The sequence below is a fragment of the Lutjanus erythropterus genome, chromosome 6, assembly GCF_056507025.1.
Source record: "Lutjanus erythropterus isolate fLutEry1 chromosome 6, fLutEry1.hap2, whole genome shotgun sequence".
In the NCBI taxonomy this organism is placed as follows: Eukaryota; Metazoa; Chordata; class Actinopteri; order Lutjaniformes; family Lutjanidae; genus Lutjanus; species Lutjanus erythropterus.
Window position 1 is genome coordinate 26,120,438 of NC_139322.1, and position 13,616 is coordinate 26,134,053.

Here is a 13,616-nt window from a genome sequence, read left to right on the forward strand (position 1 = left end):
TTTACTGCCTCAGGACAAACGTAATTTATGTATTTAAATGACATCTTCCAAACAACAATGAAAAGCTCATTGTCACATAGGGATGGTCGCATGCAGTATTTGTGCCCTTGGAGTGCAGGGGGAAATGAGTAAAAGCTGCATGAGGTAAAATTAAGTTAGTTTTTCTTTGGAAGAAAATCATCACCGTAAAACGATAAGAAAATTTCCCTCCAGTCTTGAGCATTAAAGAATTCATGAAATATTCAGGCCTAGTTGCAGATATTTGTGTTTAGGGTGGCTATACTATTAAGTGCTCCTTGGAGCATTGATGTGCCATTATTAGCTGTGTGTATGGGTGGCTAAGGAATACTAAATGTTCATTCACTAGGTTAATCCAAATACTCTTTTTTTTCCCTTTTGCCTTTCCAAGGCTCAGCGGGGCATTCAGTAATTTCTGCCGTAATTATCACTCTCCCATTGGCTCAAACAGAAGTAGATTCTTTTAAATCCCACTCAACACTGAGTGGATTATGAGCCAGAGGCATAGTGCATATAACAAGTTCTGACTATTTAAACTTTATGAGCTGGCAATCTGTCCTGTTTTGTGTAGTAGAAGCAATGATAGAAACAGAATGATTGATCATAAGCCCATATCAACTGATAAAGATGTGTTATTCAGGACAGAAATCACTGCTTTTTCACGTATTATGTTAATTTTGTGTTCATTTACCATAATGCATACAGAAGAAGGACAAAAAAATGTTAACACCTCATATAAAATTGCTGCATCTGTGAATAATTCTCTCACAGTTACAAACGCTGCTACAAAGGGGCAGTGCTTTAATCATCACTTTTTTGTGTGACTTTCAAAGCAGTAGGAGACATCAGACGACAGAGCTCTATCTTCTGTTACCAAACTCCAGTTGTACCCGGGGAAATTATCTAATATGTCAGACAAATACAAAAAAGATTAAAATGTCGTAATTTATAAGCAGGTGTATTGTATGATTTTTTTTTAAGTTAAAATGTTTAAATTTAAATGTTTTTCAGTAAATGTACTATGTTACTTTCTATGACTATGACGTACACAGTGTAAAGGGTTGATATTTATGTATAAAGGCCACTGCTAACTCAGCAGCAGTGATTTAGTTAATTTACACGTTAATTGTGCCATTTTGCCCAGCTAGTTTGCCCAGTAGCCCGAGACTGTAAGCCAATAAAAAAAGTCACTTTTTTCCATCACAAGTTTAGCCTGTGTCCAGGTTATCTAAAACAAACAACATTAACATTTACTCAAGCACTGTAGTTGAATACAAATTTGAGATTCATGTATTTGTATATTATAGCCTTCTACATACATACATACATCTACTTCACTACATGTCAGAGGAAAATACTGTACTGTTAACTTCACTACATGTGTTTGACAGCTGTTACTTTGCAAATTAAAGACTCTGCACACCCACACAGGTGTTTCCAATTACTCTGGTGGAGCTATGCTAAGAGTTACATGATGCCAGCGCACCATGTATTTATAACATAACTAATACAGCAGATGTTTTGTCATGAAATAGTAGAGTGAACACAGGTGTTGTCAATGATACTAAGTAAGGGTCTGTTCCATTCAGGTCAAACTGAGTCAGGATGCTGACTATTGTTCATGTTGCCTCACTGGAAAGGCTCTGCTGCACTAAATGGAATCACACCTTAATTAGTATGATTGGTAACACTTGTGTTTACCCGTCTACATCACATCAGTATGGATGCTGTGAAAAGGGCCTGTGATTTTGTTATTTTAATCTTAGGCTTTAGGTCTTTTTTCAAGTGTTTGTCCCATTTTTTCCAAAAAAACAAACAAACAAACAACCAACAAAAAACGGGTTTAAAGTCGCTCATTTCCCTTACAGGTTTTAACCCTCTGTATTAATTTTTTTTTTAATGAACAGTAACATTTACTTAATCAATACAAATAAGGTATTTGTAAATTACTTATTTTTTTCATGTTATATTACTTTATACTTCTACTTCACAACATTAAAAGAAATATTGTACTTGGTGAAATTGTTTGACAGCCGTTACTCTGCAAACTAAAGGCTGTGCACACCCACACAGGTGTTTTCAGTTACTCTGGCTGATTAGATCTCTAGTCAGGTGTATGCTGGGTGGAGCTACACTGGAAATTAATTGACGTCACAAAACTCTATACTGATAAGGTAGCTTAAAAGAATGAGAGCCATAGGCTGGCCCTATGGTGAAACAGTGAAATCCTGTCACAGCCCACTTCATATTATGTCTTTTCTCTCTTATTTATGATAGGTAGTCCTTGGAAAGTTTTTTATCAGTGTGAAGGGGGCCTGTTAAAAACGATTGAGAACCCCTAGAAACAACAGAAGGGTGAGGTGGATGTCAGTCCAGCACAGCTTGTAAAGGTCTTCACAGTCCTTCACAGAGAAGAGCTCTGATTAAGTAACATAAGTGAAAACACCTGTGCATGTGGACTATATCTGATGGTGAGGCATTTTAAGAGTTTTCTTTAGAAAACCAAATACGATGCACTATGAGTGATTAAAGTGCAGTGTAATAAGTTAGAATTGCTCATCGTACTTTAATGCATCAGCAGTAATGAAGTAATGTGCCAATCTACAATAGTAGTGACAACATTTGGTAAATGAGCTCTCAAAGATACTAATCAGCATAAGCTGGCACAGACTTTTGCACACATTTACTTCAAAATGATGGGACCTACTCCTACTATTAAAAATGTAGGGATGTGGCTGAAATCAGTCTCAGTCCATGGACTAAAACTTACACCTTTTTTTTTTTTTTTTTTTACATAAAGCTTAATGATTTACAAAGAAAATACAAACTAAATGTAGTATTTAAGTTTCGTCAAGAAACGTCAAAAAGGTCTTATTTATTTAATATAATTTTTATAAGTAAACATTTAGGGGTTAGGATTTGAGACAGCCTCCTCGTAATTTAAAGTACCACGATTTTTTTATATTAAGCTTACTTCTATCTCAAATATTATTTTGTATTTCAATAAATAATAGAATGATCCAAGTAAGATTTGCACACTTAAGTGAGAACCTTCACGTTTGATATTTTAAGTATTATTTTTCTTTGAATACGGGGCTATTTACATTTTTCCAGTAATATTTTGAATGCAGGAGTTTTATTTGTAAGCATTTTCATATAGGCGCATTGCTACTTCGAGTAAAATACCTTTGCCACCAGTGGAAACTAAACTTGTTTAATGTTTGTTTTTAATAATTCATTCAGAGGGGAAAAAGAAAGAACACATAAAACAAACAGTCATGTAGGCTCATGAGGATGAGGACACTGAGGGGAACGTACAATCTAAACCTGCAGCGTGAAAAAAAAACCCCTTCCTGTATATTCACCTCTGATGTCCCATGTGCCACTGCCGCCGTGCGCGCAGACAACTCCAGTCCTCATCGTGTGGACGAGCTGAGCCGGACTGAATATACGGAACACAGACGGCAACCAGACCGTGAACACTTTCTGCTCCTAAAACATGACATTATACAGCGAAATTTAACACCGCGGACCTCTTTGTCTGGAGTCACCGCAGCGGGTTCGGTTCGTACCAGCCTGCCGGGGTGCCCTGAATGACTGAGCCGGGGACTGGAGTGCGGAGGAGCGGAGGAGCGGACTGCTACCACTCGGACTGTGAAAGCACCGCTTGGCACCCGGAGCGGAGAGAGTGAGCGGCGGCGTGTTTTAGGGTAACCTTCCTCAGAGGAGGAGAGAGGAGAGTTTGGATCCGTTTTCTAGAGCAACGTCCGCACTTTGAAGAGACCAACTTCAGCGTGGCCGTGGACTCGATGCTGGGAGCTGCTGGGCTGAAGGAGTGAGGAGATGCGCGGTGTAACATGGATATCCGAGAAGGGATAAACAGCCAACGCCACAGGGGACCGACTCAGGTAAATACGCTTCTTTAAACTCATATTTTCAATTTTCCGAACCAATTATTGCTTATTTTTGGTTTGCATTGCCCTCAACCACCAGTCCACACAAAGTTCTACTCCTGGCATCGAAGATAATGACAGTAAAAACAGTTTGAAACCTAATATTTTAGACATTTTACCTACATATTAGCATACAGGCTATAGGCTCGTTTTAATTTCGCCAACAGGCAATATAGGCAGCACACAGACTACTACAGCATGGGAGTTGTAGTACTCTATGTCCACACAAACTTCCACTTCTAGCATCAAAGATAATTGCATTAAAACTGTAAAAATCTAATATTTTAGATATTTTACCGAGAAAATATAGCATGCATGCTATATGTTCATTTTTAATTTCTCTAACAGGCAGTATAGGTTGCACACACGTTACAAGCCCCGTGTAATTGCACATGCATGCATATATTGGTGTCCATGCCTTTGTGGCCATGTGCCAATTAGAAACATCTAAATGAAGTGCCAGTTGTCCAGCTCCCAATCGAGTTACACAATTTCCACGTCCCTCATTAGAGACAATAACATTCTGTGTGTCCTCTGATTGCCGTGGCCATCATTTATATCATGCATCTTCCCTATAAGAGAGGTCACAAATCCACCTATCAGTGCTTCCTCATTGAAATCCTCTGGCAGAACTCATTTGTCGTCAGTGATCAACAGGGGATTGGACTCAGTCCAGTCTCATCATCTCTGCCTCTCTTTGATTGCACCCAGCTCCGAGCTTGATTGCCGTTCAGATTGTCTGAAGTCCTTTAGCGTGCCACTCTGTTGGAAACAGTTATCCTCGTGAAATCAAGTGTCCATATGTTTGAGAGGGAGCTGCCTTGCACATCTTGATTCTCCTACTAAGAAAATTTTGAGAAGGTTGCAGGATAGGCTTCTTTTGTCAATTAACTCCTCCCTGTCCTACATTGTGGACAGTTTGTGTCATTTTCCTCCTCTGTTTGCAAGGAAGTCTTTTGTTTCGTGTTGACATAATGCCAGCTGGATGTTACTACCTGTTACTACCAAAAGCTGTGGTTTAATTCCCCACACAAACACTACTTTGGAGTGCAGTTACTCTTCTTACCTTTCGAAGCCAAGTGGTTGGAATAGTAGAGCTACTACACATCTCCTTGGGGAAGTGGGCTTATGGCTGGACACGTTTTTTGATGATGTCAGTGGCTCAGAAAGAGAAAGAGGAGGAGGAGGAGGGTGAAACATGAAGTTCATAGTACCTCACTAAGCTGAGCATGGTCTGCATGAGAAGTGGGAAAACAGCACATGGACTGAAGGAGGCTGATGCAGGCAAAATTATGTGCAGTCAGACACGGAGCATATAGGGGTTGGTATTTCTGCAGCATTTTAATACTACAGGTAAGCAAAGGTAGTAGTATGATCCATGGTTTCTGTCTTTCCAGCACACCACCAACATTTTACCTGCAGAGCTACGCTATATAATTATTCTGCTTATTCAAAACGAAGTACATTTGGGGCAGTGGCTGTTATAGCTTGAATGAACCTGCTAAATTCTACTAGAGATGCACAATACACTTTTTTCCAGTTCCAGTCTGATTACTGATACTGATACCCTAACACAGAGAATCTCAATTTTTTTTCTCAGCGATGGACTCCTTATAAGGTATACCGGGGAACGTCTGATGTATCTATCTTGGATTAGAGAGAGTTGGTTTCCACCATTAATGGGTTACATTGGGTAATGCGTGCTTGACTGGCGGGATGAAGATCACATATATATGATTAAAAATATACATGTTTACTATATTTATATTCTTTAAGAGGTATAGATTGTTGGATTAGAGATGCACAGATTTCAATTTTCTTGGTCGATTGTGATTTTTTTTTTAAGGGTTTGACCTGCTGATTCCAATTTTGGTGTATTCCAATTTTAAGTCTTTCCAAGAACTGTAATTGACAGCATTCAGAAACATTTTTGCAACTTTTCTTGTAAAAAATAAAAAATAATAAATTGGATGTTCATAATAAAACACTGACTATTAAATATTCATTAAGTACTATTTTACATTTTCTTATAGTTTTATATTAAGATTATGAATAGGAGGAATGCGATCATGGAATCTCACGGGATTTCGCGGGATGTGATTTCACGTGATATCGTGTGGAAGCAGACGTAAACAAAAGAGAGGCTGACGCGGTGCAACAGTTTACTGCAATAAAACTTTGCCATGAGAAACAGAGACACAGAAGTTAAACGAGTCTGCTGATGTGTCTCCTCAAACATTTTCTCATCCAAAGGTTGTTTATTCTTCATCCAGAACAGGAGGTGAGATTTTAACTGTCCCTCTGTGAACAGCAGTCTGCTGCTGGCTAACATTAGCCTGAAGAGCTACAAAGTTCACGGCTGTTCTGCGACACTGTCAGCTGCTCTGTCTCATTGTAGACTGTCTGTCTTCTCTTTATCCTGTTCTTAGAATCTGTCGCTGACACCAACTTCATGCAAGCATGTGTAGTTGTGACCAGTGCTGTGGTGGTTGTGATATCACGCTCAGTTTGTCTGCTGCGCGCATGACGTGACCATCGTGCAGAACATGTGTGTGACAGTGACGGTACAAAATGGGATATGTGACGCTGACTGGCCGGTCACGCTGAAAAATGGCTAGTTCTGGTCTCTTGCCGGTCGATCGGTGCATCCCTAATTAGAACGTATCTGAACTGTTTTAGATTTGAATAATAAAACATTCATCAGAACTATGAACACTAAGAAAGTTTTGAGACTAAAATACCTCCAAAACCAAGGCATGTTGAGTTAACCAGCTGTAGCTAATTCATTTGCAGAAAGTATCATGTTTTGTTTTGGTGGGTTATTTTTTTAAAATGATCAATTAATATATTGATCATTTCATAATTAAGTGATTAGGTGTTTGGTCCATAAAATGTCAGAAATAGTGAAAAGTAACAATCAGTGTTTCCCAAACCCCAAAGTGATGTCTTCAAATGTCTTGTTTTGTGCACAGCCCAGAGAAGTTCTGTTTACTGTCCTTGAGGAGTTAAGAAACTAGAAAATATCTGTATTCAAGAAACTGGAATCACAGTGATCTGGTAGAGCATTTGCCCCATGTATTTTTTTCCTCAAAATAATTCTGAAAAAATATAGTCGACAACTAATTGATTAATTGACTAATCGTGGCAGTTCTAGTCTGTACGTCTAATCCATAGAATTCTGGGAGACAAAGAAATATTAGGGCTAATGGTTATCTTTATAGAACTGCTTAATTACTAATTAATTAATTTGTGCTATAACATTTTGTTTGTGGGCTTCTAATTGAATTATTACATATGTTTATAATTCATAAGAACGTCAGACTATGATATCTGGATCAGTATGTGAATCAGTGACTTCAGTCTGCTATCTGATGAGTGAATTACGTCAGTATTGGCACCCAATACTGATATTTGATTGATCTGACCTTTACGTGTGTTATGTGTATACCGTATGTGACTCTTCACAATAATTCTATATAATGTGTAGGCTATAGTGGAGCAGCAGCAAAAACCATCTGGATCATATTCTTACCTACTGCCTGTTTAAAATCATCAACCCCAATTCAAGTGCTAATCAGATGCCAGATATTTTCCCCCACATCAAAATGCCTCAGTCTTTTGCTGCATGTGTGTGTTTTTTCTTTTTCATTTTTCATGCACACTGCCTCAGAGGAGCACTACAAAGTTCATTGTCCAACCTCCTCCACTTTTTGAGTCAGCGACATCCTCAGAGACGTGTCCATCTATAAACATAATTTTGTGCTGGCAGTGAAATATCATGTAAGTCACAGAAAAATAATTTCCTCTCCTCACAAAACCTCTATATTTGTAATATACTGGTGTGGAAATGAGTTGTATACTTAAATTTTTGATCAAATGTTCAAATATGACACAAAATTAGGTGTTACATATACAGTGAGTGAAGTGGACTAGATTTCTACATCTTGACCACTCTAACAAGGCAAATGCAGCAAACACCTTCCTTTATCCATTATCCTACATGTGTAGTAGTGTGAGCAGTATGAAGTGAAAAAAGTAACAAAATGAGGCGTGGTAATTATAAAAATGGAAGGACAAAGATAAAACCCTTCAATTTTAGAATGTGATGTTGATGGACATCACAGCTGGGCGTCTCCAGAGTCACACATAAAACATAAAAGTAAGATTATAAATAAAGGGAAAAACATTTTTTTTTACTTACTATTTGTGAAGTTTTCAATTTTGAAATTGAAAGTAGGATTCTCAAATTGTCATTTGATTGAGAGACATCACTGCACATCTTATGTTCCAGTTTCTACAAGCAAGGAAAGTACATAAACGTCTTCGGATTAACAAGGTCCTGTTAACATTGTAAAAGCTACAGTGATCATATAAACAACTATACTTTGGGAGACTTTTAATATGATCACTGTGTTTCAATTTTGTATATACGACTGATTGCCATGATACTAACGGCAGACAGTTTGTTGTCTGTAAGAGGATTTATGATCCTCACAGAAACTCAACCTTTCTCCATTGTAGCCTTAAAATTACCTCCCATGATAACTGCTGAGTTCCACTGAAGTGTTTCACCAAAGACCTAAATCTGTGCATTTAATGAACTATTAATTGGCAGGCTTTTAAATCCTAATGGGATCCTTAATTAGTGCCTCAGTGAAGGCAGGTGCACAGGAATCAACCACTTGGGCCTAAAAACATTTTCAGTCAGAGCTAACATCAGTTGTAAGACAACTACACAATATATTTGCTGCAGGTACCTATTTGGAGTGATTAAAATCTAGGCCACTACTCTCATATCTAGGTTATTTCCAGTGAAAATAAAAGTCACAAAGATTTATTAATTCACATACATCTATTACTTATTTATAGGGATGTTAGTGATGAATCATTAATCAATTAATCGCCGTTAAGAATTTAACTGATTAAAAATGTATTATCTGCCAGTGTATGTTTTGTGTAGCCCACCCTTTCTCCAGGGCTCACAGGTTTAGTTGGGAAATGGTGGTAATTCAGCCCCGTCTGACATTTTTTTGTCATTTGTTGAATAAGGACAGGTGCTGCTGTTGTTCCATGTAACTTGCATACCACAAGAATTGTATCTTAGTAATTACTAATGATTAATCAATCAATTAGTTGTTAATGTGTTCACTTATTTATTGAAAAAAATGCGCAATATTTGCTACCCTGCTTATTTAGAGTATTTACAGAGAATGCATTGCTTAAGCTTTAACCATTTAATCTATAATGCTTAAATAAATCACTTAATTTAATGCATTGTTCTATAATGACAATATTCACCTGCCATTGCCCAAATGAAATATTTTATTTAAGTTTACCTAATTTATGTGCGACACTGTGAGTGTATTTTGCTGTTCACTTTTGGGTTTGGGAAATTGTGATGAGCATTTTTCAGTTGTTTTGTTTTACATTTTATAGACCAAACAGTTAAGTTAAAAAATAATCAACAAATTAATAGATAATGAAAATAATCATTAGTTGGAGCCCTACATCCAACCAGATACAAGTGACAATGGTGAAGATGCTAGAGGTTCTGCTGAAACAAAGCAACAAACTTTATTTCTTTGCTTGTTCTTCTGACTGGGAAATAAAATTAATATGGAAAAGTTTGTTTGTTCATGTCCAAATGTTCTGTAATATTGTAATTTGTCAGCCCCCATCTCCCCTGCCATCCGTCCTCCCAGAGCAGGCAAGCTAGGGGGAAACACTGAATGATGTGTAAATAACTACCATATACTGTCCTCATTATGTTAAAACTCGGGCTTGGAGCATGCGTGAAAGCAGGAGGAACCTTTCAACATACTCAGTTGCTCTTGTCACAGGGGAGATTGGGACGATTCGTGGAGAGCCCCTGGTGTGGTCTGGAGGAATGAAGAAGCTGGCATGTGTTATGTCATGCCTGCGGCTTGTGTGCTTAGATCAAAACACCATTAGTCTCTTTGTCTTGTGCCACTGTTTGAGGTAGAATCTTGGCTAGGGAATACGTTGGCACTCCCTTGACTCCCGTGGTGTGCCATTTGTGAGGAATGAAAAATTTGGTTTGGCATGCATAAAAGCATCAACCCAAGAAAGTTTTGAGCTTATTGATTATATGTGCATGGATTTCTTGAAGAGCAAGATTGGCAGAGGGAAGTCTCTGTGTTTTGGAGGTTCTTTCATGTCAGTGCAACTTTTAAAGTACCTTTTTCAGTGTTTACAGTCAGTACAAACAGAAGTAAACGGCTCCAAAATACCTTTTGAAAGAATTGTTATTCTTGGTAAAAATGTACAGGAGGCTACAAATGGCAACTTAACACATAGCTGGTACCATGCAAACCATCATAGAACAACCCACTCTAAGAAATAAAGGTACTACCTAGAACCATAAAGCATTCTTTGGCTTTTTACAATCTTTTGTAAAGGTTCAACTTGGAGCCATTTCAGAGAGATCTATTTAGAACCCAACCCACCTAGAACCATTTATGAAAGGTTCTCCCGAGAAGTCCCTATGAGAGGTTCTACAGAGAAGTATAAAATTAAGTCCCCACATCAGACACTGCCCCTTACAGCATTTTTAATAGTATATCACCACATTTGAAGTTTTGGGTGCAGCCCTTCATCGGACATGGTTTGATTCTTTAGATTCTACAGAGAACCGGTCTCATCATAATGGTTCCACGCAGAAACTTCTCTTTATGGTCTATCCAGAACTTTTCCACCTTGTAAAGCCAACAAAGGCACACTCAGGGGCTTCTACCAAGAACCGTTTTATATTCCAAGGGTTTTAGAACACACTAAGGGGGCTCTACAGAAAACCTTTTTATTTTCCAAGGGTTTTATCTCAGATCCACTCAGGGTTCTAACTAGGGTTGGGCGATTGGATGAATATATCGTCTGTCGACAATGGTCTGAATCCATCGCTGATTGGCCAATTTTGAGGGCTATATTTGTCATTTCATTTTGCTATTGTAATAGTCTGCAGAGTGACAGCCTCTGCTCTGCACCGCATTCTCAACCAGCGGCGCGGTTCACACCCACTCAGTTGACCATGAGTGCGCTGAGCTGGGTGACGAGCGAGAGGAAAACAGCCTGCACAGTCAGACTCTTTACACTAGTCAGGTTTCCATCCGAATGTCTCATAATTTAACTTTATGCCTGTTTCCATTTATTATTTTGCGATTATTGAGAGGAGAGTGCGCCATGAGATGACGTCATCAGAGACAGTCTCTCTGCCACAAAACAAACAACACACTTGGCTGACAGTCAACAACTGATCATGGACAGATTCCTGATCGACCTGTCGGCGTTTGGAAGAACTCTGGTCACCGTTTTGCCAAACATATCTTACTTTATCATCCGCCGCCATTTTTTTGTGACCACAACGTATACGTGTGACGTGGTATCCGGTCCAGTCATCGTTTATCCGCAAAACCTGTTTCCATAGCAAAAAGTTGCACTTTCCTTTTATCGATATGCAGACAAATCCACCCCCTCCAAGCGTAAAAACGTTTTTTTTTGAATTTCTAGCGTTTCCATTAATGTTTATTTTTGCTATTTTTGAAAATTGGAATAAGAATGGATGGAAACCCTGTTACAGTTTTCACATGGTGAATTAAGAATTTATTTTGATCAAACCAGAGATGGTGATTGTTGGAACAGTGGACAGACTAACAAAGACGGTTTTGGTGAGTTTTACATGTTCTTCTGTCGAGTTTGAATTGAGCGTGTTTTCCAAGGAGTTAACGAGCCAATTAAGGTCATCTGAGTTCGGTAAAAGAGAGAAACTTGAATTCAGAAGGTGTACGACTGTATTTCTCCATTTAAAATGGGAAATAAGTGAGAGGACATGTCATTTTTAGACAGCTTGTGAGTTTATTTTGTCTGTTGGACATAGTGAGCGCATGCAGCATGCTTAACATACTGAATTCACGACTTGCGCGCATCTCACAGCTGAGACCCGAGAGGACAGGAGGAGGTGGGAGGGGGACGACGAAGATATCACCAATCGCCGATGGATGGGCTGACGATGATTGTTTGGAAAATTTTAACATATCGCCCAGCTCTAGTTCTGACTAGAACCCTTTTATATTATTCTTCAAGGATTTCAACAATGTTTGAAGAACATTTTCTTCCAAAAAGGGGTCTTTGGATGAAAAGGGTTCTTAATGGAACACTTAGTCTTACAAAGAACCCTTTTTTCTATAGAAGCAATGGTTCTGCATGGCACCTCAGCCTTTCTAGAAGAACCTTTTTGGAACCCTTATCTCTAAGAGTGCAGTATGGTCTTGGTCACTGTGTAAATAGCTCCCACATTTAAAAAAGTAAAGAAAATACTTAAATTTCAATTCCTGTCTCACGTGTTACGGTTTAATCATTTGATATTTAGTGTAAAGAGCCTCCCAACGATAAAATACTCTCATCTGATTAGGACTTGATATCATTATCACTGCCACTCTTCCACAGAGCAGCTCGGTAAATCTTTGATTCATGTGTGCGGTGAATCAGAGTATGCAGGATTAAGTAGAAATTTCACGTTCCCTACTACTACTAGTCTCAACTCGAGCACCACCAGAAAATGAATTTTAAATGACTGGAGGCACTCAGAGCCGCGAGATGAGCCTCACATGCAGGAAAACACTGATCGAGCTGGTGTCTGCAGATCAAGTGAAGTCACAGCTCAGGTGATTAAAGATGCAGCATTGTATGCCATTTTTCCTGGTCTTGTCTCACTCCTGTGGAGTGTGGGAGTCTGCTCTCATTCATGATTCAGAGCTCGGGGTGGGGTTGGGGGGGTTGGGGGGGTGTGATTGTGTGTGTGTGTGTGGGGTGCTTGTGCATTTTAGTGTGAATTTTATCTTCATCTGGACTCTTCAACCAACGGGACCTGGAGTACCCTTCTATTAATACATTTTTGAGCCCTGAAAAATTGATGCTGGTGGAGAGATCGGGTGTAGTGGAGAGGGTCGAATCAACTGCCATCACTGTCAGCGTCTGTGGCTGGCTGAACTACAATCTGTGGTTTATCAACTCCAGCTGGTGCTGTCAGAGAAGAAGAGGGAAAGAGGTGTCACTTTGACAACACTGGAATTTGGAGAAGGGCTTTGTCTCCACAAATCTGAGGCTTCCCTCAAAGCTGCTGCATTTCCTCAAAAGTCAAACAAAATGAAGTGTTCACTCAGTTTTATGTCGAAGCTTGCAGCTGTTTCAATACATGGCATTGATTAAGTGTGATTTGATGTCCAAGTACATGTAATTAGGGCTGCAACTAATGATTATTTTCAGTATTGATTGATCTGCTGATCATTTTTCAACATTAAAGGATTAATTGTTTAGTCTATAAAATGTCAAAAAAATATGAAAATCTTCCCAGAGCCTAAAGTGATGTCTTCAGGTTGCTTCTTTTGTCCAACCAACAGTCCAAAACCCAAAGACTCTTCATTTACTATCATTAATGACAAAGAGAAGCAGTAAATCCTTACATTTAAGAAACTGGTAGCATAAAATGTGTGACATTTTTGCTCGAAGAATTACTGAAACAATTGATAATCAAAATAGTTAGCAAGTAGTTTTCTTTTGATTGATTAATTAATTATTTGGCTAACTCCTTTATTCCATTGCACGTCGCATCTGCGCCATTGTTTTGATCCA

The 13,616-nt window shown here is 38.7% G+C and overlaps 1 protein-coding gene across 1 annotated transcript in view; it reads left to right on the forward strand.

Moving 5' to 3' along the window:
* Positions 1 to 3,115: 3,115 nt before the first annotated feature.
* The window catches only part of cntn3a.1 (contactin 3a, tandem duplicate 1), a 120,565-nt gene continuing 110,064 nt past the window's right edge, over positions 3,116 to 13,616 (forward strand). Inside the window, exon 1 of the mRNA XM_084721410.1 lies at positions 3,116 to 3,926. The gene's annotated coding sequence lies outside the window, so the exon portion shown is untranslated. The remainder of the gene's footprint in view (positions 3,927 to 13,616) is intronic.